We start from the raw sequence: 19,622 nt of genomic DNA, 5'->3' as shown, positions 1-19,622 counted from the left end.
AAGCAAACTGGGCTTTTCTTTGAAGCTTTGCCTCAGTGGTAGAATAGAAGCGCCGCACACTTTTGGCTATACAACAGACAGTAGGACCTCCTCTCCGGAGCTTTGTGCATTGCTGGAAAAGATGAGGCAGACGGCTGTTTGCAGACATTTACACATTTAGGCTTTTAGCAGACGATGTTCTGGAAAGCTTACAGCGACTGTAGTGTCAAACAACACAAGTGAGATGTTTTGATTTTGGATGAGATGACATGTGTTTTCTTTTAGCGCTAATCTGATCACAGAATTTCCCCGTCATCATGTGTTTATTTGATTATAAACACTCTAAACACTAAGCGCTGGGGAAACGTGTGTTGCTCTCCTGCAAAGGCTGCAGCGCTTTAAATGCATGTTTTCTGTTGGCTTGAGTTTACTTGTCAGCACATATTGATGATTAGGACTCAGAATTTCTACTCTGTTAATATGTGTTTTTGTTTTTTTTGTTTTTTTTTTTGGGAGAAAGCGATTTAAAATTTGGTGAAGAGTATATATGTATAACATTCCCACTGCAGTCTGTTACAATACACAGCTAAAACTTTTCGTCAATTACTGAGATTTTAAAGTCTGAGATAATTTAAAAATAATCCAACCTTTTCAAGAATTAAAGCACTGTTTCATGGTTCAAAGGCAGTGATTTGCCTTCTATGAAGATTCTTTCATGTATTTTAGGAAAACAAGGATTTAATGACTCAAAAATAAACAAAATTACTTGATAAAATGAGATAATATGTACACACACAAATTCCTCCTGTTGTCTGTTTAAAATTAAAATCCCCAGGAACAGCTATATAAATACATGTTAAACAAACACATACGCAGCCCTTTTTTTGAAGACAAATCTCTAATTATCTGCTAACTGACGGGCTCTTCCCCCGAGGATGAATGTCTTTAGCCATCTTGAGGTCCCATAGGTGGACACTGTGATGAATTACAGTCTTCCATTTATAACCAGCGTCTTTTCTCGCGCCGTGGCCATTACACCGACCGCGGGCCAGACAAATTTCTCAGCTTTGGTGACGCTGTTAATCATTCTGTTAAGAGCTGAGGAGATGAATTAGCTGGCTGCCCTTTGAGTGGAGTACCACTTAGTTTCAGACTCGTCGTCCAGCTGCGAGAGGAAGCTTCAATCCCACTCTGAGATTTAGATTTAAAGATTTTACTGCGTCAGCAGCAAATCAGATTCTCAGGACTTGAAAATGCAGATTTCAGAGGTAAATTCTGAAACTTTAATTCCAAGAATCACCTGCAGCAGCATTTGACCCACAATCAGCTTCTCTTTAAACATAAGCGTATGACTGTTTTTATAAAAGGCAGGGATTTAACAGGGCTGCCTCTCACTGCGGCGATCACTCTCGCTCAGGACAGTGACGTATAACTGTGATGAATAATTTACTGCAGGGACAGGATTAACCAGTCTGATAGATGACTCTGTGCTTTGTCTTCCCTGCCTGATGAAGCGGATCTGCATTTAGCTCTCGCTCAGAGCAGCTTCGAACACTGTGGAGAACATTTACCGACGAGAAAGCGACAGGATGCTTTAAAAGCTTGTTGCTGTTTATATTTAACGGCGGCGGCAGCTCGTCAATGGAATGAAATATTGGTTTGCATATCGATCTTAATGTGTCAGAGCAACATTCAAAAGATTTCCATTAAATTATTAAAAATTCTAATTCTAAAGATACTTTGATGAGTTAATGCTGCATTTTCATTGGCAGGATGGAAAAAAAAGAAAACCTTGAATTGATGCATTACTCAAACACTGTTATCTCATTACTGAGCTTTATTCAAAGCCTTCACTGTGTTTCATATCTGTAGCAATTTATTAACAGTGAAACTAGAAACAAAAATAACCAATTTATAATCAGCTCAGCTGATTGTATTTGTGTAAATATGGAATTCCATTTACATTTAGGAAGTTATTGTGGTTTTCAGCCGTTTTGCCAACAGATTGTTGTCATTTCTGGGGAAATTTCTGTCTTTGTGGGAGATTTTGTAGCTGTCAGAAACATGAGCATGTTCCCCCTACTTGCCATCTTGTTATCACAGTCTTAAAAATACAACATTAATTAAGCAGTAGCACATATGAGCCCACGAGGCCTTCCTTCCTTCTGATATAATCAACAGAACATTAGCATGCAATGCTAACAGGTAGCTTTTTAAATTGTGTTTGTTTGGCTTTTTTTTATTGTGTAGCTGGAAAGAGACAGGAAAGGAGGACAGACGGCGGACAACAAAGGGGTCCGGGCCGGACAGCCGAGCAACACAAATTAATTTACTACCTAATTAGCCTAAGTATTCTTCCAAATATAGCATGCAGGTTAGTTAGCCTGTTATCATTAATAGCAAAAAAAAAAAATGCAAGTCATGGCCATTGCACTTCTTCTGTATTTATCTGTTAATTTATTCTATTTAACTTATTTTGAATGGAGCTTCTTATTTGAAAGTTATGTAACTTTAATTGCAGTTTTACCCACATTTCTATCTTCAGGCCTGCTTCCACATCATATTTGAGCTCTTATCTGCCGCTGGCTCATTTTATGCAGCCGGTAAGTGCGAATACAAATTGCAATTTGGTTGAAGGTCGAGGGTTACGCCATGGGTCTGTGTGACGCCTATTCATCACCGGCGAAAGAAGATTAACCAGTTTGATGCATGAGTCGATGTTTTGTCTTGTTGTCTCTTTGGATTAAGTGGAAACCTGCATCAGCGTTAGGCAGGTTTAAGAGTACTTAACACCAGCTGTATGTATTGGCTGGGGATCAAAGGTGAAGACGAAGGACAGCAGCGGATAAGTCATCCTCCTGACAGTCCTCTGTTTGCAGAATCTGAGTCATCCACCTGCCCTGAATGTCACTCTCACTGTGGGTGAGCTGCGTACGATCGACACTCCACTGCCAGCTTATCAGGCACATCTGCCTACCTACCATCAAACTAATGTAATAAACCCTCCCCTTATAAAGGTTATAATGCTCAGAGAGGTGTTGATTCAACTTTATGGTCTTTGCGGAGGCTGTAGCCTGTGGTGCTGTTAAATTGAGTTGCACAACCTGTGTAATGTATATATATAAATATAAGAAAAACACCTCTCAGTATAACACAGCACATTTCAACAGCACCACAAAATACTGTCAAAAAGTGTTTTAATTTATTTTATTAATTTTTGTCTTATGTGGCCTTGAAACATGCAGGAAACGATTAAAATATTTTATAAAGAATAGAAGGTGAATTTATGTAAAATACTTTAATAATAATAATAATAAGAGCTTAAACTTGTTGCTGCAGTAATGCCAGAAGGGTAAAGAGGGTAAAGTTAAGTCGGACGGCGATTTCTTCTCAAATATTTACTCGACAGATGAGTATGAGGCACAATGAAAAGCTACGGCAGTATAGTGCGATCAATTTAAGATCACGCCAACGCCTGTTAAGTTTTCAGAGCTCAGAGAAGCCAATTTGCACGTGGGACTGAGAATACACCCAGAGAACAAATCAACATTTAACTTACTGATCCTTCGTGATCAAATGAAGAAAGAGCCGCCTACAACGGCACAGAGAAACCACACAGGGCATTTAACGTGGTGTGTTCATCAAAGGCTCACCTTAAAAAGCCTCTTCGCAGTGCGTGTGTATGTGTGTGTGTGTTAGCATTATATAATTTCTCTGCTGTTGCCTCGTCATCCTCCTGGTTGCTCTGAAGCTCTGCAGTTCACACTTTGTTGGTAAAAGTTTTGCAGTTACCTGTAGTCAGAGCTGTGCAGCTTCTCATACCTGCCACACGTCTGATGTCGGTTAGGATCTTCTCCCATTTCTTTTATAATTTACATTTTCTTTTCTTAATAGAATACTCACATGTGCATTGAAAGAGTTATTGGTTGCTGTAATAATTATATATATTTAGGTATATGCCTTTCTAATGCAATTCCAATATAAGAGATGGGGCACATGGCTGAAAACGCATTTTATTTTTTCTCTTTTGATTTGTTGTTGATGAGTTTTTGAATCACTTTCAGTCAAAGTAGGAAAAATATTCATTTCACTGGTTTTTGATTCAAATGTGGAAAGAATTGTGGAATAAGATTAAACATCTTGGACAATTTACTAACTCAAAATCATCCAAAATATATTGATGGCAAATGTGACAGATGCCACAACTCTCCTTGTAACTTCAGCCATATGTTTTCATCTCAGGAGATGTAAGGGACTGTTTTCCAAAGCTCTGTTTGACATCCTGACAATGACACGTTCCACATATCTGTCTAAAATAAATACAACAGCTTTTATGTCATTTATGCGCATGTAGCACAGCTTTATCTTGTTAGAAATCTCCCGTTTCTCATTTCCTTCTGGTTGGTTGCACAGCGACCGATCTCTCCTTCCTAGGCCTTTAAATTACAGAAGAAAATCTGACATGTCAGAGGAGGAAAAGCACAGGTGTGAACGATACAAATCACGGCTGCTTCGGTCTCAGGTTCACACTATCATCAGGACACTTGGACAGGGCAGAGGCATGTTGCTGCTGTGCTTTACCTGCTCCAACAAGTCAAAATGTGACAAAGACCTATTGTGCATGCACACATGTGAGTATTGGAAAAGAATGTGAAGCTGTCGTCGGAGGCGGACAAAGTCAGCGGTGCAAAAGAAATTACTTTGGAGTCGGAGTGAGCGATTTACTCCCCGCCGGACTCTGCTCTCACTTTTACATTTCACGGGAGAAGGAGCTCATTTGCTGACTGGAGAGATGGATGTGGAGATAAAATGGCTGAGCCTGGGACCAAAATGAGAGAGGTGGGACATGTACTACAAATTCTGATCTGCGCACACACACACACACACACACACACACACACACACACACACACACACACACACACACACACACACACACACACACAGCTGTCAAAACAAGTCAATGAATAGAGGCTCTTTTGCACAAGACTGTTAAGAGGGAAAATTTACATCTGCTGCTTTTGTGCTCCATGACTGTGTGTGTGTGTGTGTGTGTGTGTGTGTGTGTGTGTTGGCCAAGTGGCCGTGTCCACACTGAGCACAGGGAAGATGACTGGAAACATGCTGCACTTTCAGTTTCCACTTAGCGAACACACAGATGCACACAGGCTCTCTCTCTCTCACACACACACACACACACACACACACTAAAGAGACTCAGTTACAATAATTAAGTGATGTCGCTGTCAGACAGACGCCTCAAAGGTCGCAGAGGATCGGTCTGCTGTCTGCTCTCTCCCGGTGAAGACCCAACCTGCATAAAAGAAGCTGTACTCTAAGAGATGCCGTCAAACATGAAGTCCAAACCACCAGGACCAATACCACTCTCATATCTGTATGATAAATATGTAGCTAAAGCCAGCCGCTAGCTGGCTTAGCTTAGCATAAAAACTGGAAGCCGGCACCTCTAAAGCTGGCTGATTAACGTGGTATGACTTGTTTGTTTAGTCTGTGCAAAAACTCAAGTGTAAGAATCAACTGCTTCTTCAATTAAATGACAAAATGCCTCCAAAGCCATTAAAAAATCACTGCTGAAAACTAAATCTGTTGAATGATGTGACAACGCTGCGGTCGAAGGTTTGGTCACAAACAACTTGTTAAGGGTTAGGGAAAGAGCACGCTTCGGGTTAAAATAAGTACTTGGTTAAGGTTAGAAAACCATCATGTTTCGGTTACAGTCGCAACTTCGTTAAGATCAGGGGACCTTTGTTGTCACGGATACAGTAATAACCCCTTGGACTAGGTCAGGGAAGGATTGTGGTCACGCTTTAAAAAAAATGCTGACTTTAACAGGAAATGAACAGCTGGCTAACTCCCACTTGTTTTGGTCCCATCCATCCACCATCTGAAACATCACTCATTAGTTTTCTGTGATCCAAACCTGTAACCACATTAACTCGTCCATGACTGGTTGTGTGTAGCCGAGCTGACTTTTAATGGAGCCTGCTGTATAAACTCAAGAATACAAAAACATCAAGGTAGACACCAGATTTATTTGTGTTTTCTTACAAGCCAGCATTTTGGAGTAATAATGTTTTCATCTGAAAGCAATAATTGAACGCGTTCAGTGGTTTTGTTCACGTGCCTGCACTGCCACCATAATCAAGAGACTCAGGAAGACGACCGTGGCGTTAGCGTGTACCAATAATCCTCTCGCATTTCAAATGTTGTTCTTGCAAATGACAGTAAGACACGAGCTAGCCAGCGATTTCATCACACTTTAATAACTGTGATGACGGTGTAAACATGTTTTGACTGGTCTTCATTAAAGCCAGTCGAATCTGAGGGCTGCAGATGCCGGAGGTCGCTGTGATACAACCCTGATTCCACAAAAGTTGGGACACTGCGTAAAACATTTATAATAATAATAATAATTATAACAATGCAATCATTTGCACAAGGACTGTGTTTACAGACAACAGTTTTACAAAGTGCTCCTGAGCCCATGTAGCAATATCCTAGACTGAGCCTTTCCAGGATGCTCCTTTCATACCCGTTCATGATGCTGTCACCTGCTGCCAATCAACCTGTTTACCTGTGGAATGCTCCAAACAGGTGTTTTTGGAGCAGTCCACAACTTTCCCAGTCTTTTTTTCAGTAGATGCCATAAAGGATCAACAAATGATGGCATTCTGTCATATCATAGCAGAAAATCGTCCGTAAAAAGGTCGCCTGTGTAGGTTGGTTATTACACCCCATAGTTACGTGTATTGTCGGGCAGTGACCTCTAGTGGCCGTAGTAATTACGTAGTATAGAGAGCAAGACAGTCTGCCTGTGCAGGAAGATGAGGCGGATGGTGAAACCGAAAGGCAATCTCGACTTACTTTAAGTTACGCAACATACATTCACAGCAACGTTTTTAACCCAAACTATGATCTTTTCCTAAACCTAACCAGGTAGTTTTGTTGTCTAAACCCAAGCAAACTGCGACCGTGCCTCAAACGTTAGCCATGTGCAGGTCTGGTACACCTGTCCCTGGTGCTCTCCAACAGTCATATATGACATTTTGGGAGTCCCTGGCAATCGACCTAAACAGTAATCTGTAATCACACTTAAACAACCAGTGTCAGTCCTACTGTACATTTATCTTCAAATTAAAGACACTGTAACCTTGATAAAAAGCAAAAGTACCAGTTATACTTGCCTAATGCAGAATCACTCCACCCTCATCTGTAGTTTTTCTGAATGCTACGTCAGCTGCTTCACAGTTCTTGGCATCTCCTCTGTTGCCATGCAGTCTCTCCCTGCACACGATCACACACACACACACAAGCTTTTTGGTGTCGACACACACCCGTCTGAAGCCATGACACTTATAGCATTGATCATTAGGACTTTGTGATGAATGGATGGACTCCACTTTAGCTAATTAATCTGAGCCACTGCAGCTGCACTCACTGTCAGTCAGCCAGCATTAGAGGCGAGGAAACGGTAGACGAGGGCGGATAGCTGAAGGAGGGAAGGAGGAGAGAAGAGGAGGGAGGATGTGGCATAACATTTGGGTTAGGTGTTAATGAAAAGCTTGCAATTTGTATGGGGGTTTTTTCTCATACCTGAAGGAAGCTGCAGTGAAAAAATACCCCCATGATGTATTTCCAGTAAAAAAAAAAAAGAAAGGTGCAACATGAAGAATTTGACTTGTGACTTGAAAATGGTGACACAGCTTCTTTTCTTGCTCTACCTCCACAACAAAAGTCAAATTGTTTTTTCTCATCTTGGCTACAGGTATCTAAGATATTTATTGATCCTGTTATAAGAACCTCGCTCCACAAGACACATTACTGCCGCGGTAGAGAGAGAAGTAATGACAAGCTGACAGAGTCATCACTACATTATTCTCCTATTAATTAGTGACATTAATTATTTCAAAATGTCCAGATCACACACTATAAATACAAAGCTGGGTCATATTTCAAGGTAGAACAACATATTTGATATCCTATTAGCCAACAGCTAATAGTAGTATTCGACCACTTCGTAGCTAACATTTCTGTTCAATAATACGTTACGATAACATGTAACATGTCTGTGACACAACACGGGAGGACAGGCAATCAAACAATCTTCAACGCATTTATTTAAGCCTGGAAGTAAAACACACTGGATGTGAGCGAGTTAGCGACACAAGGTAACGTCACGTAAGGTAACGTCACGTAACGTCACGTAACAAAGCAGGCATGTCGGCCTCTTAATGCCACACGAAACGATCACTGCTAAAGTGCTTGGACTTTTGTGTTGGATGTTATCTGGATGAACATTACGCAGAAATGTGCGCTCCGGTGCGACAGCAGGACAGCTAACGTTAGCTAACTTACAATACCAGCCTGATTACAACCGAGGTGTCAGTTGACATTTCATTGTTAATTCACACTTTTCCAGCTGGATCGTGTCACACTATCAGTCCAGAATGTTAGCTAGGAAGTGGACAAATGCTAGCATTAGCTTTTATCTAACGATAGCTAATTGGCTAGCAAATATGTTGTGTTACAATGAAATACGGCTTGATGGCCCTCCGGATTTTCATGTCTTTTCAGTTGCTGATCAATGAGAACTGGTGAAACGATAACGATTTGTCAAATTCAATGTTTTAATGACTGGAACACAACAGTAGGCTACGGCGTTATCGTTTTACGACAGCTTTCCACCCCGACCATAACGTAATATTCCTGTTTAATCCAATTTATTATGTTTCACTATGTAAAGTTCAAGAGCTCGTGGTCTCTTTTGTTTTCTATGGACCCTCTGTTGGTTAATAACCAAGATTTTGCTGAAAAAAAAACCATTCACAGGCAGCTGCTGGAGACATGACAATTTAGTCAAGGTTTATTGTCTTGCTCAAAGGCCCGCATAGAAGGAAAAACACACACACACACACACACATACAGTGTATTTCCTCCAGTCACAGCACCATACTGCTGTAACCTGCACACAGACAGTGAGAGACTGTGTGGGAGGATTGTTTTGTAACCCTAATTGATTTTTTACGAAGCAGGTTTTGAAGATTTAGGCCAAGTATCGCACACTTGAACAGGACAATCGGCGCTATCCTGACCTTCAATATTTACCAATAAAACAAAGATAAACCACAAAACGAGAACATGTGCTCTTTTCTTACTGAGAGCTGGAAATGAGCAGGCGGCAGCAGAAACAGGGTAATGTCAGGCAGGCTTGTCAACCACACTTGATGTTGAGGAACGTCTATGAGCTCTCCATTACTACCACTAATGTTGTGTAACTCCATCTAACACTACCTGTGCACAGCTCGCACAGCTGATTCACACAACAGCAGCAGTTTGGGATTTTGTCAGGTAAACATGTTTGATATTATCGACAAGGCACTGATCAGACTGCCACTACAGGCTTGTAACACTCCTACCGGATGAGCTGCGCGGAGGTGGTTTCCCCAGCGGCTGTCAGGATGGGTGAATGTGGTGGAAACCAGCCTGATAGTCCTGTGGTGAAGCAATTTCTCAATCCTGCGTCTCAGCCCTGCGAAAGAAAGAAAAATCCCCACTTTAATGAGTCACTTAGCATATAATTGAGTACTAAAATGCATTCATTCATTTTTCAGTTATTAAAGAACTTCTCATCTCAATCCACTGGAATTCTTCCTGTTTTATAGAAAAAAGGCTCAAAGGCTGGATATGAGGTCTTGAGCAGATGGATATTTAAGTAATTTGGGAGTTTTTTAATGCGGCTAGTTAGAAATACTTTCTTGCATTCATCTGGTGTTGCAGGTTCACACCAGCCTCTCTAATACAATGAGGATGTACTCGGAGAAGTCGGTCATGCACAGAAGCAAAATGCAAATAGGGTTTTCGCACCCAATCAAAGCCCTGAAGAAGCATTGTTCAGTGTTGCATCTCTCCATACACAAGTGAACAAGCCTACAGCGTGACTGACACATTCACTTATCCATAAATGAATGATGAGCTTATCATACCAGTCTAACGATCTGTTGTTTGTTATTCTCGGTCCAGGACTACATGTAAAACCCTTAAAACATTACTACTCGGATCAGATCTGACGAGTTTAAGGCTTCAAATAAAAAGCTGCCCGCGTTCTCCCTTTGATGTTATCATTTTCTTTGGCGCTGGTGATCACACTCCTTTCAGCTGACTCATGAACATCTCCGTGCGACTGGCGCAGTGTGTGTGTGGAGGCACACGCGCACACACACACACACACACACACACGCTCAGCACGTTCAAACAGACTGATACCTGCTTGCATGCGGAAATTCAAATCACGTTATAGATCAGAGAACAGCTGCTAAACTGCATTTGTTTTTTCTCACAGAAAACTGGATTTCTGAACTCTCCACTGCGACACAGAATTTTCTTTTTCTGTGATACCGAGATGCCCTCAGCGCTGGAGTCAGTCGTCTCTCATGTGTTAACCACTGAAAGATGCTGGATGACTACGCCTTGTTTCACAATTAAATGAAACATACATGTCAAATACGCCTCATAAGCGTTCCGCAAGATCAGTATGTCCAGTGATTCACTTCGCTGATATTTGTTATTTTAATAGCAGAAAAATGTTTTTAACATTTTTATCTGGGTCAGTAAACACATCAGGAAAAACAAATACATCTGGATCTGCACTACTGCGCATATGGCAAACCTCTGAAAACTGTAAACAGGTTTTGGAGATATCCTACTAACAATCAGGGCTGGAAAACATGCCCCGAAGACAAACACACGCTTGACGTAGGTGAAACTTTAGGCTCTGAAATTTTTCAAATTTTGTAAACAGTTCCCGCTCGTAGTCCACGACAACAAACCCCCCCAGACTACCCTACATGTTTCAAGGCCATGCTAACCCTGGGTTTAGAGTGTGTGCACACAGCAAAGGCTCGCTCACCGTTCTGCATGTGTTAGTGTATTGTTTGACACATGAGGCAATGTCTGAAAAGCCGTCCCACACACAGGAGACAGATGCAAAGAGGCCTTTGTGTGGGCAGCGTTTTGACTAAACCTAGGGCCTGTTTGTGCATATGTGTGTGTGAGAGAGAGAGAGAGAAAGAGGGTGAAACAAGATCTGACGTGGGTGGTTAACTTTGAATCCGTCTCATCTCTTACTTTTAATTTTTATTCAAATTAATTTCAGTGTTATTTATATTCTTTTAAACCTTGGCCTCTCTCGTCTGCAGGGTGCATGTTGAATTTTGTGCTGCTGCCGTGACAATTTCCCCTCAAAGATCTCTAATAAAATATCATATTTATTAAAAGTGGCTTAAGGTAAAAATAAAACTTGCATGTCCTCTGCTACCACACATCCTTGTTATTAGATAATCTATAGATAAATACAAAACACCTGCAAGTTGTTTTCACCTCCTACTGTCTCCCTTTCTGTCAGCTTGAATTTCAAGTTTTCTTCTTTCCTTTCTTTTCTGTCTCATTCTTCCTCTCTCTCTCTCTCTCTGTTTCTTCTTCCCACGCTGTTTTGAACAGACAGTCATGTGATGAAACAACCATTCAGCCCGGGGGGTCTCCGTCTGCACCCGCACACACGACACATCATGTTTCAAGGAGCTAAACCTGTACTGTTGTTAACCATGAATTTATCCTCAACTAACCTTCAGCTGAACTAGTGCTCTTATCTTCAATTCACTCCATGACAACAGCGACAGCTACAAAGGCTCTCGATCACATCATATAAATGAAGGTGTGCAGAGTCGGCGTGTTTTCACAGTGCTGCAGGGTTAGACAGTCAGTCAGATACCTCAAAATACACCTACCAAGCTAGCAGGTGTAGCATCACATACTGTAAATGCTGTGGTAAAAAAGCTAAAAAAAGGGGAACTGCATTAATTTAAATGATGTATTTTGCCCATTCATCAGCATCAGACCGTAGCTGAATTTGTTCTTACTTGCTACAGCACTCACATTTTCACACTTTGCACTGTAGAAATGCTCATTATGCCGAGCAGTTGCTGTTATTACTCCACTAGCTTTTGTGGATTATATGACTGAGTCTTAAAAGTTAATTAAAAAAAATAATATTGTGTTATAGAGGCAATAATATGCTTTGGTTTGCTCTCTCATTGCAGTTGTTTTAAGTTGTTTTCTTGAGCAGTATTTCAGCTGTGATTCTTATGAAACTCAGCTCAAACTGCAGTATGAACATTACAAACCTTCCTCCTTACTGTTACTACTTATATTGCCACAACTAACATGCTCACTACTACTGGACTCATTATGACTACTATTACTAATCCCACTACTATTTCTTCTTCGTCACACTGCAACTGAAAACGTGTAAATACAGTTACGTGTTTTTTCAGGCATGGACACAGAGAGCTGCTAGCTTCAGAGCTGAGTCAACCTCAAAGAGAGCATAAGTGCATTACAAAAAGCAAAAGGGGTTGATAGTGACACATAATTGGTTGTTCAACTGTGTACCCTGAAGGCACCGTGATTCAGCTGTATATGAAGCCACAGCCAGGAGGCGATTAGCTTAGCTTACCATAAAGGCCTGAAGCAGGGGGAAACTGCTAGCCTGTCCATAGGTAAACAATAACTAGACATTCTTGCACTTTGGTTTTTGTTCAGAACAAACAAAGAAGATAATCTGCTCTAATACGAAGAGGGATGAGGCAAATAGTTTAATAATTCATCACCTCTTCATTTAGAAATGCATAACTTCATGTTTATGCTTCGACTGCCGACAACAAGCAGGGAGGAATCCCAACTACGTGGAAGAAGGAAAAAGGCACCAAAGCGAAAGCACATCATCACACATGGCATATTCCACCTCTTGCATCCTACACAAAAAAAAACGTTGCACTGAAGAATAACACAAGTTAATTAAAGGACACGTCCTTTTTCGAGAGTGAGCTGAGGCTGTGAGCGAGCACAGAGGCCTCCAGTAAAAATAGCATGTTGCCTGGTAAACAAAGCGGCTTCAAAAAGGAAGTGAGAGGTTTAATATCAGTGAGCTGCTGAGGCGGCGGAGCACAGGGAAAATCCAGTCAGTCAAATTCTCGGTGCATAGCCAACTGCTGCATGTTTACATTGAGCTGGGGTTCCTGTGTTGTCACTGGCAATGCCTGCGATGGCGTGATTCCTACAGCAAGAGCAAGCACTGATGAGCCACTGTGAGTGACGCTCCTGGGTCACTGTGGTGCTCAACATTGCTGCAAAAAAAATCATGAAGACTCGGAGCAATGCTTCTTATTCTATCATCACTAGACATGTGCCCTCAGCAACCAAACAGAGACAATGAGAACAACATATTACACTATCTCTGTGCTTTGATAGCCCACAAGCTAACGTTAGGTTTCACATCTCATCCCACTTGATTATACATCCACATATTTTAACTTGAAGGTGCTCCAGAGATTTCCTGCAGCATTGCACTCACCTGCAAACTTGTGAGAAACAGAGGAAAAGTCCAAATTGAATCAACAGTAATGCAAAAATAATTAAGCTAAAAAAACACTGGATCCTACGTTTCCCACAATGCAACTGAATAGTGTCTTTTCATAAGAAGCTTCTGTTAAAAATTGCTAAATGCATATTTATTAAAAAATGAGTTTTTTCCAGTTAGACACTGGGCTTGGATTGGTCTTCCCTTCGTACCCATGTTAAAAACTAATTCAAATTTGTAAATATTGAAAAAAAAATCATAATTTTGGCTCTAGTTCTTGAAGTTAAAGTCAGCAGTTTAAACCAGGTCAGCTGACGGCAGCAGTGATGCAACGTCGTACAAATGATATGAGGAAAGTAGACATCAGCTCTTTGTCGTTAGCTGAGTATCAGTGCCGCACAATAGAGTCCTAAACTCTTGCTGTGACTTGGCTGAAAGACTGACAGATTGTCCAATCATAGCTTTGCTTCATGGCGTGTGATGTCATCAGGAAGAAGGTGCAAGGAACTGACTTTTGGAAACGAGTGTTTGCATCTGCACAACAGGAGCGCTGATCTGACAGGAGCCGGCTGGCAGTCGGTACAGCAGCATCTCTCCTGTGTGACAGGGTCGTTCAGCAGTCTCCGAGATTACACAACACGCCAGCTGAGATAACTTCCTGCATTAACGTACTTATTTTAACCCAAACCGTGATCTTTTCAGTGGACAGCAACAGAAGACAGCAATGAAAACATGAAACACACTCTGCACACTGTTGCTCCCTAATGTGCAATTTGATATCAAACTGGAGGATTTTTTAAAAAAACTTTTCCTAAGTAGGTTTAACTAAACTACCACCGGTTCAAGGGTGTATTATGCATCCTGTAGTACTGTACGTTGCTTCAGTTCCATTTTTTAAGGCTACTGTTACAAGCCATTGTCTACACTGCTAATGTTTCACACAGCTTTTTCAAAATGGCAGTCACCATCTTGTGGTGGGAGAGCACCGTCTGTAGGAGTAGGAGCCACAAAAGTCCCTACTGCAACTCATGGTTGCTATGGTTACTAGATTACATGGCCAAAAGTCTTTGGGATGATGCTGGCTGTTAACTTCAAATACCATCATCAGCACCACTGACACAATGTACCACATCAACCATGATCACACACAAACACACACACGCACACACACAGCTGATAGAAACGACATATTAATAATTAATAATGGGTACAAGTGAGTGTTGTTGGTGGTAGTGCTCATCTGTTCCACACTTGACAAGATTTGACTTTCAGGCTACAGTAGTAGTAGTTGTGTAATTTTCCCATTAACTAAATATTTAACTGGAACTGTCTGTATAACTGTGCACTTGACATAATTTTTCAGTTACTGATGCTTGAGGAGATTTGATAGATTGTGCTGTCTGTGATGAATAACCCAACACGTCACTTCACAAAAAAGCAATTTTCCACCAGAAAACCAACAAACTATGACAAGCTGAAAGCAGTTATTTCCACTTTTGTGAGTGACACTGCACAAAAGCAACTAAGAAAGTATAGAAACTTGACAGAAAATGGTTATCAGCCACAGGTTAGAAGATGAAGTTGTCCACAAACCAGCAATTTACTCCCCAGGGCTTGAAAAATTACACAATTTGAGAAAAAATACCCTCGGACAAATTATCCCGTAAGCTAATATATGAACCAAAGCGTGAACCAGCTCCAGGCTGTAAAAGGAAACTATGAAAGTTACATTCAAGGTTTTTAGAAACGGTGAGTTCAACACTGTTCCTTCTGAAAAGTAAGTATTATTCAGAGGAAAAAGAAAACGCTTGGTGACATGAGAAGAGCTGAGCAGCCATGTGGAGATCATACAGTTCACATGCAGACCAAAGAGTTCAGTAACTGCTGAGCTTTGTTCACACTGATAGTACTTCCTCCTCGTTTGGACCTCCCTGCTGCATGTTTAAAAATAATAATAGGGTGACATGTTAAAATGTTTTCTTCTGACTGACTATTAAAGCACTGAAGTCCTGACTCCTCCCTTTGGCACAAACTGCATGTGACAAAATGTGAAAATGACCACAAAGTATTGTTATCACACCAATTAAAGAAATATTAAATGTTGTATGTTTATTGGGCTGTGTGTTAACAAATATACATTAATTAAATAATTCACTGACAAAGAAATCTATTAAAATGTTTTAAAATGTATGTTTTAAAATTCCAATTACATAAATTCAAAGAGTCCAAGACCCCAAAATAGAAGTGATGCATCATTTTCTGTAGCGGGTTGTGAAACATGCAATAAGTTTAAAATAATGTCTACTTTCATAAAATTAGGAAACATAATGACGTCTCACAGTGTTTTGTTTGTTTTTTTTTTTTGAGCTGTTAAAGAGAGGCCGGGGTCTCCAGGACCCCAAAATGAATGAAAACATCAACAAACATCAATATGAACCACCCTTCAGAGAGCATAAATCTTAATCCTAAAAAAAAGTCAACAACATGGTGGTCAAGCTAGAAACCAGGCAGTCTCTTGGTTCCTGAAAAGTGAACCTTTGGGACATGTGAGGCTTTTACTTGACGTCAACAGAGCTTCACATCTGTGTCGAGTGAGTCTTAAAGTATGAAACAGAGTCTGCAGCAACGCGAGTGACAACCTTAAAGCATGAAATCTTGTCATGTGCCTCAAACGACGATAAACAGCCTCTGATTTGAATGTGTAAATGTCAGCCGGGACAGACGGATGATGAGCAGAGAGAAGAGGGAACAAGCTGTTTCACACGTCCACATGCATGCAAATAAATACATACACAGTGCTGCACACACGCACACAGACACACATGCTACATGCAGTAGTAACATACAACTTATGGTGACAAATGCTGTACTATAAATACGCACACACATGCAGATAGCTGACAAGTTAAAGAAAAAATCAATAGCTAGTGAGGCGTTGGTCCACCACAGAGCTCCAGAGCAGCTTCAGTGCTGCTCCGTATGGATTCTACAAGATATTCCATCGTTTGTTTTTTTGATGATAGGATGGATGATCACATCATTTTCATCAAAACAGGTCCTGTACAGAGGATTCTGCCTGCAGGAGGGCTGCAAAATGCTATAATTCGTGGCTATTTTGAAACATGCATGTCACTATTCATTAATGGTTATTAGTAATATGTAATATGCTCATTGTTTTGTTCTACTAACAATACATCTGTGACAGGTTGAAGGTAAAAAGTGTCAAAAATCAAACAGGAATATAAAAAATAACAGTAACAGTGGGGGGAAAACAAGCAGCTGGTGCTGGGTGCATTTTGAAGCCCAGTGATTTTAGTGTGTATATTTCTCCTGTAATTTCACCCATCGGCATCTGCAGAGGAGCAGAGGCACATGCACAGCCACAAATGAACACGCATGCAGGCATACGTGCATGTACATAATATTACTAATAATAAATAATACATACAGTATATGCACACACACACTCAAATTACCCACGTAAAAACACACCCTGACACACACCTTGTACACATACTGTACAAATAAATGCACACATACTGTCTGTAAACACACACAACTGGAAGTACACACTTATAGAATTACACAAGACATAAATGTACACATTCACAAACACACACACACAAGTAGGCAGTAGTAGTATTAGTAGGAACAATAAATACATATGCACACATACAAAGACTCATAACATCATTTAAAAAGACATACACATTAATAAAAATATGAAGACAGAGCCATACTCTCATACACACATACACATACGCACACAATCAGAAATAAATGCACATATTCATGTACATACACAATAGAAATTCATTCATGCACATAGTAGTAGTAGGAGTATTAGTAGTAGTGGTAATGGTGGTGGTAGTAGTCATGCAATATGTGTAATAATTACATATGCATACAGCACAGACTGTACACACAAACAAATACACAGAGGAACATCGAACATGTAAAAAAACACACACAAACACACAGGACACACACACGTACACACAGACTCATACACAGACTGTACACACACACACACAACTGCAAGTACACTGACTTTTAGAGCCACACCCAATCAGAAATAAATGTACACATTCACATTCACATACACAACTACACATACTGTATGTTCATATATAGTAGTATTAGTAGTACTAATAATTACATATGCACACATACTCAGTCTACAGTAAATATCAACAGACAGGCATATTATGCACATAAAAAGAACTGTACAAATACATGCACAAAAATACTGTATGTACACACACACCTATACACAACTGCAGACGAGTGGGGGAAGTGGGAAGTCGAACCCCAGATGGTCAGAAATAAATATATACATTCACAAACACTACTACTAATATTAATAATACTAAAAAGAACAATAAAGAGTTGTAAACATACTGTATAAATACATGCACACTAAAATCTGTCAAAAATAAACATACAAATTCACAAAAACAGACAAGGAGACATTCGTTTAAATACTGCTTTGTATTAGTAGTAGTAGTAATAATAATAAAATATTTCCACACATACTGTGTACATCTATGTAGTATACATGAGGAATGTATGGATATGGCTTAAAGACAACACCACACACCACATGTCAAAAGACACACTATAAATACTGTACATACACAGACAACTGTAGAAGTACACACACTCAAAGAACCACAGAAACAGAAAAACCTGTAAAGACACACACATCCACACTGACTAGTATATGTACATGTACACACCAGTTGAATGCTTGTGGACGTATTTGCACCCACACTTACAACTGGAGAAATTACCCTCATAGAACCGCATAGACTGTCAGAAATAACACCCATCCACCCACACAAGTAGACAAACAATATGTTCACACACATACAAGTAGTGAGTAAGTACATAGATGCACACATACTGTAAACACACGTAGTCTGACTGAGACAAAAACACAAACATAAATACACACACGAGCACACATTATATGTTCCCATATGTACTAGTAGCTGTAATATTACAAGCACACACACACACATTTGCAAACATACTGATACATGCACACATATAAATATATGCACAGATACTGTTTAATCAAACACACACACACACCTGCAGAAACACACACACACTGAAAAAGCAGCCAAAAAAATACAAACACGTGTACAAAAACACACAGTACACACACACACAGATACTGTAAATATACACGCACGACATATACTGCACACATGTGCATATGTGCACACACTCATATACACGCAGGTCAATACATAAAAGTAGCTGCATGAACACACACACACACACACACACACACACACAGACACACAGACAGACACACAGACACACAGACACACACGGAACAAGTTAGTGAGGTGATTAGTCAAACACTCACTGATGGCAACAAAGTGATGCCACCCACGGACTATGAGCACGCAACACTGCCTAACTGAAACCATAAACATGTTTATATTTATTCTGCCTCATTTTAGATCAGGAAGACTCAACAAACAGCAGCATTTAATATCTTAAAGCCACCAGTGCAGGCAATCATGTTCAGAAAACTCCCTGCAGAGAACGACTGGGGTGACAATCAGGGTTAAAGTCAAGTATTTAATGTATGGCTTTTTATAATTTCTCTAACCAAAAGAAAAAACACACACACACCACAGCACTGAAGGAAATATTAAACCAATCACCTGGGTTACAAGAAACAGAAGAAAAAAGAGAAGTGAGTCAAAGTAATTAACATTTTAAAGCTCCTTGAAAATAAAACCCCTAAATTGAATTTTAAGCTAATGATTAAAAAAAACCTTCAACTGCATTTGAGTCATCAGCAGAGGCAAACGTAGTCAACACACCTACAGTCCAGTCAGCAAAAGTCCCCAAATAAAACCATCAGCGGCACAAATTAAAGTGCAACTAAAGCAGCAACGTCACGGTCACGTCAACAAAAATAAACATTGTCAGCGCTACGAAATATCGTCTCTATTGTCTCATTCTGAAACCGCTCGTCTCAGTCATAAACAAGAAATTATCAGACCGCCACGTTCGGCAGGAGATGAGAAATAAAGGATGTAAAAATATGCAAAAGCTCAAGAGAGACAAAAAAAAACAGAACAAAAAAACCCAAGTGATTGAAATTGTGTATTAAGATGATTGTGTGATCCTGCAGAATGATTTGTCTTTGCACCCAACAGCAGGATTTTTACTCTGAAGTGTC

General features: G+C 40.3%; 1 long non-coding RNA gene across 1 annotated transcript in view; it reads right to left on the bottom strand.

Annotated features, from left to right (window-relative positions):
* Window positions 1–19,622, bottom strand: part of LOC121614208 — a 75,475-nt gene that overhangs the window by 3,813 nt on the left and 52,040 nt on the right. The window contains exon 3 of the long non-coding RNA XR_006007221.1: window positions 9,417–9,529. This is a non-coding gene — a long non-coding RNA (uncharacterized LOC121614208). The remainder of the gene's footprint in view (window positions 1–9,416; window positions 9,530–19,622) is intronic.

This window comes from Chelmon rostratus, chromosome 11, assembly GCF_017976325.1.
Source record: "Chelmon rostratus isolate fCheRos1 chromosome 11, fCheRos1.pri, whole genome shotgun sequence".
In the NCBI taxonomy this organism is placed as follows: Eukaryota; Metazoa; Chordata; class Actinopteri; order Chaetodontiformes; family Chaetodontidae; genus Chelmon; species Chelmon rostratus.
Note: the sequence above shows the minus strand (reverse complement) of the source record. Positions and strands in the feature narration are given on the sequence as shown.